Source organism: Bombus fervidus, chromosome 11 (genome assembly GCF_041682495.2).
Source record: "Bombus fervidus isolate BK054 chromosome 11, iyBomFerv1, whole genome shotgun sequence".
NCBI lineage: Eukaryota > Metazoa > Arthropoda > Insecta > Hymenoptera > Apidae > Bombus > Bombus fervidus.
Window position 1 is genome coordinate 954862 of NC_091527.1, and position 5843 is coordinate 960704.

The following is a 5843-nucleotide window of genomic DNA, read 5'->3' on the forward strand; positions in this document are numbered from 1 at the left end:
TTTTAATGCCTTCAAATATTCGCTAAAATGTTAGAAATATATGATATTCCATAAACTAAATTAAAATATATTTATCAATGAAAAGTTTCATAAACGTAGAACGCTTCAAAATTGCTCCTTGAGATAAATAAAAATTATACACAGCGAATTGAAACTATATACAGGATTTTGTTTGTGAAATTTTTTATGAGATATTAATAACAATTTTCTTCATCTCGTTCAGACTACGAGAATATCAGCGCCAGACCAAAAGTTTGTAGCCAAAAGAGGAAAGAAAAAGGTAGAAGAAAAGCTGTTTATCGGTTAACGTAACAAGGCAGCGATGCAACACGATGAAATTATTATTACCCTCTTTTAAAACACCCTGTCTTTGGTGTCTGCAGGACTACGAAACGAAGAGGATAGGGGGCGAGTTTTAACACCTAGATGCTTGTGATGATAGTCCTGAAATTTTCAAATGCAAACACTGAAAGCAAGGCAGACGGAACTCTCGAGAGTTTTACTTTCTTATGACGTTCTACGTATTTCTTATCATCCCCTTGTTTCGCTTAAGATTTTAAGAATTAAACGTCGCATGTTATTTATATTCGGCGAAAAAGTCTGATACTTTCGAAATCTTAACCTGTTTCGCGAAACAGATTTGGCGTGCGTTAATAGGGAATGAAGATGCGAATGAAACTAGTAAACAACTTTGTTTCATTGGGAAACAATTTGTATCTATACAGTCATGTCATTTTCTACTTTTGGGTACTTGCCACAATTTTCACGATTGCCTACCGAGTTCTTAAAAACGATAATAAAAGTTTATCAGAAAGTTTTCAACTTATCACGTTAGTTATTATCCTTAATCGTCAGAATTTTCATCTTTACCCATCGAATCCTCAAATAACAGCTTTCGGAATGGAGCAACCACTAAAACATAGTTACATTAATTGCAACTTCTAATGGTTACACGGAATTTTCAAATAAAAGTTCCCAACATCAGCAAAATAGAATTACATTAATTGCTTTAATCCTCCAAATTTTCATCTTTACCTGTCGAATCCTGAAACAGCTTCTCAAATCGACCACCTCCAAAATATAATTACATTCCTCACTACCTCCAATATTTATACAGAATTTTCAAACAACAGTTCTCCAAATCATCAAAATTTCACGTCAAAAATACAGCTGCACCAGCTATCACCCTAATCGCCATAATTTTTGCTTTCAATCATCGAATTCCCAAACAATAGTTCTCGAAATCACCGCATCTTGAATTCCATTGACCATCGAATCATCTACGCTGGATATCACTCTGCGCAGAAAGACATCCTCTATTTTCTTGACTGCACCTGTACAATGCCACAAAATGATTCCTCGCGGGATCTCATAGAACACCAAAACTGTCGAAATATCCCGTTCGTCTGGTTGCCGTGTATTCAAAAGGCAAGCCTCCGTTAGTTTCTGGATCCCGGACCATCCAAATAAAGTCCGCTAATAAAGTCACAGCCGGTAATAAAAGCCCGCGTTCCCCGATATCGTCGTTCGTGAAGAGAGTTCATCAAGATGCGTATGGCAACGCTTACGCGGTGCACCACGTTATAGAGCCACCATGGATGAAACGAAGTCGATTTCTTTGGCATCGCGACGCCTCGTTTATTAAGCGGCCGTAACGCTCGGCTTGTTCGCGAATCGAGTTTCTTTCGTGTTTGTTTTTGGGTACCTACCTACTGGTCGTTAGAGTCGCCATTTTTGTTTCCTTGTGTCTGTGTGGATTTCTTTGTTGTCATTGCACTGTTATAATTATTCTCTTCTTGTCAAACTGTGATTATCTATACGGATTGATACTTTCGTGAATATAGTTTATAAAATGAAAGGTGTGGAGATGATTATTTTACATACCAAATACATACAATTACATAACAAGTACTATATTATAAACATTTCGTGTATCTTTGCATATTATGTCAACCTTCAAACTTTCTCAAAGTGCACAAAAGTCCGTAGTCTAGTTGTTATTAACTTTAGATCCATCAATAGAATCGCTATGGAAAATAAGTAATAATTACATTTAAAGTATTATTTGCGAAAAATAAGCGTCACAAATTTGATGAAATTTCGTGATTTAATTAAAAGAAATAAAAAAAAAAGAAAAAAGCGAAGGAAGCTGATTAAATGCGTATTAATCACGAGGTTAGCACGTTATCTTCCAGTCAAATATTGTCGGAATCAACATTTAATCTTGAAAACATCCTCACTGAACCATTAAGTCGATGCCTTCAACCTTTCCAAATATTTTCTCAGAGCCTCCAAGGTTTCTCAAAACAAACTAATCTTCATTATATAATCTCTCCAAAACCATTCTTCTATGTATAATATATAATCAAAATTCAATATTCTAAACAATTCGGAGTGATTTGAATTGTAAGTTGCTTCAAAAGTCCTAATTGCTTAAAAAGTCTAAAATAAATTAAATATTCAAGCTCTCAAAAATAGTAATAATTTTTCTTCGTATAAATGAACTTCACAGTGTCCAGTGTGTTTTAAACAACGTCAGATGGGTGATCTATCATCTGAAAATTCCATCATCGGAACATTTTTCTCCTGTAATCATATTTGCACGCGCGATAAAACGATAAATTTCCCTTTTATGAACTTTAATCCTGTAACTACATTAATTTTTCGATCAAGAAACGACCAAGTCACCAATCAATGTATCTGAAGCGAACGTGCGCATGCTAAGACAACAAAATCCGTGTACAAGTTTTCGTCTGTTTCTCGATACATTGGAACTTCATCAAGTATTCACGTTCCTGACGACTCGATTCGAGCAGATAATCAAACAGACGGGCGAGTGAGTAGATCATCGTCGAGAGTACCAACGGATCATTGGCTGGCTGATCCAAGGGACACGAGTCAATAGATCGATTAATATCGATACACTGACGCACAGAGGTATTGAGCTACGTGGAAACTAGACGGAAATATAGATTTGGTTACGTTACACGACCAGATTGACAAACAGGAGAGGCGAAACGCAAAGCCAAGGATGATCGAGATAATTAACACAGTCAAGTAGCTGGTCAAATGGTTTTTCTTTTATAATTAAATCTTGCGTTATAATTCGATAATATAAAATTCGATAATATACGAAAGAAATGTTATAAGATAAGAGTTGGAAAAAACAGCATAATTTTGTAAGATGAAATTATATTCGAGAAGAGCAAAGATTGAAATAATAATATTAGTAGACAAAAGAAAGTTTAATCTTTTATATGAAATTTACTTGCACCTGTTAGCAACTTTCGTATTAAATATTTCTATTCTAGAGCATATATCACGTGTACTTATCTCTCTTGTCAAATACAATCTGTTTCATAAAATGATAATATTTTTTTGTACAACAAGGCTTGTTGGAAACTATTTGAGCTCCGTTTCAAGTTTGAATAAGGAGAAACATACGATAAATATAACATATATGAAAATCACAGAAGAGAAACTTAATAAATATATTTTTATCGCTTTTTTGGTTTTCATATCATCCTATAATTGAACAAGAGGATTTTAATATGACATAATCGAAACTGAAAACGACCTGTTGGATTCAAAAAGCTAAATCTTTAAAAGCAAGCTGATAGGTTGAGGAAGCAATATCTTAATATCTGCAGCATTGTAATATTATAAAGCCGTTTATGTTTCTATCAGAATTCTTTGCTTCTGGCATTTCCATTGTTTAACGTTTCAACTCCTGTATTAATTTTGCATTGAAATTCAATAATAAACCGACAAGTTCCCGAAAGATTCTACCTATCCTTATCTCCCTTCGTGTCTAATTATTTAACCACTCGAAATAATTACCTGGATATTACCGAAACAATCGAATGAATCAATAACGCGTTCGAACAGATGCATTCTGTTACCTTATGGAAATCCCGAATATCCGGTCATCTGGATAAATTGGTTGCATTATTAATTTCAGAATGATGATTACACAACAATATTTATAGAAATGCTTAATTGTTAATAACAAGTTATTAATTAAAGGATCAGTAGGACTGATTCGAAGTTACGTTGTGTAAACGTCAAAATTTTCACGTTAGCTAAGAAAGATTTTAATGTATTACTGGAGTAATTAATCACTGTTTAATACGTTATTAACGACCGTAAATAATAATTAAAACGATATTGTCAATAACAGTCCCTTTAAACAGGTTAAAAGGCATCGTATATTTTAGATAGAAATAAAATAGTCACGCGTAATAACGATTTTCTCCTGTCTTCTGTAAATCTAACAAATTTCTTAACCATAGAAAAACACGATTTAGTCGACATTGATCCAAAGGACATAGCAAAGTCGAGAATTTTTACGAGAAATACTCTAAAAATGTTGAAATGATACTATCTCAAAAATATCACAGAAACGATCAAGTGATACATTTTTTACGGGTTCTAGAAAAGGTTAATCTCCATTCAAATCGTGTCTCATCTGCTCAGTTTTTTGAAGATACGGACTATTTTTATTTTACTGTATAGCTCTATCGAGAAAAAAGAAGAAACTTTCTGCGTTCATGTCGAAACAAATAGAAATAAAAAAAAAAAGATACTATGGTCTATGGTCACATATATTATTTTCCATTAGAGTGCCCTCCTTTGATTTTCCTCGTTAACTTAAAGTACAAGGTAAATGTATTGGCGGGTCAAGGTCATTTGTCCACTGCCACTCTCGTCGTGAGGAAGAAGACAAAGAAAGCTTGTAGATTAGGGAAGAAAAACAGAAGAAATAAGGTGTTACATCAAGAAAGACAAGGACAGGGTGTTGTCAAAAAAAAGAGGCAGATAACGGAGGGTATCTTCGTAAAGAAAAATGAAGATCGTGTTAAAGAGCGGGTACGCCCCTATCCTTCTAAGGATGATTTGTTCAATCACTACGTAGAGTACTGTGCAAATGTCTTGCTGTTATACCATTCATAAAGTAGAAATGTTTCATCTTGTTTGATTTGAATATAAGGAAATTTGGTATTCTTTCAATTTTGTTGCCATATCGTAAGAAGTACTTAATATAAGAAACAGTAATAATAACGTCAAAGATTTATTTTATTATTTCAAAAATTATTTCATTATTTTATGTAACTATTTTCGAACAATTTTTTAACAAACTTCTTCTGCATTTCCTTATTTTCGGTTTTTTTTAGAAACCAATTGATTTTAGAAACCCTTTCTCTCATTTTAAACAATTCTATACGTGTTTTAGAATATCATAATTATGAATCTACTACAACAATCTAAAAAAGAGAGTCATATAGCACGAAAAAAGAGAATATCTTTAAAAAATGGTTATTTTCATATAACAATATGTGCAAAAATATGTTTAGTTGTTATTATAAGATTTATAGGGTAGATAGTGAAAAACTTTTGCATAATACTCTAACCTGGTTTCATTAAACAGTTAACTATTATTATTAGCAACGGATGATATATCTTTACTATAGAAAATGAAATTTTATTACAAAACTCTGAATCTTTAAACAAAAACACATTTAAATACGAGTAAATAATTTGCATGATTTGTCCTTTGGAGGTAAATAACTAACTCGTACTCTTCCCACGAAAGATTCATGCTTCGTTGAAACCGTTTCATCTTCGTTTCAAATTCTGAATAGAAAGAAACAGAAAGATCTTTGACTCTTTGAAGATTCTTTCGTTCGCGAAAGAAGCAGGACATTTTCTTTAAAGAATTTGTCGGCTGGATTCTTTCGAGTTCGTTATTCCTTCTGAAGAATTTCTTAAAGGATCCGTTCAAAGAAATTTCCGTAGAAATCGTGACTAAATAAAAGTCGAAACTGATTTATCGAATTTTTTTA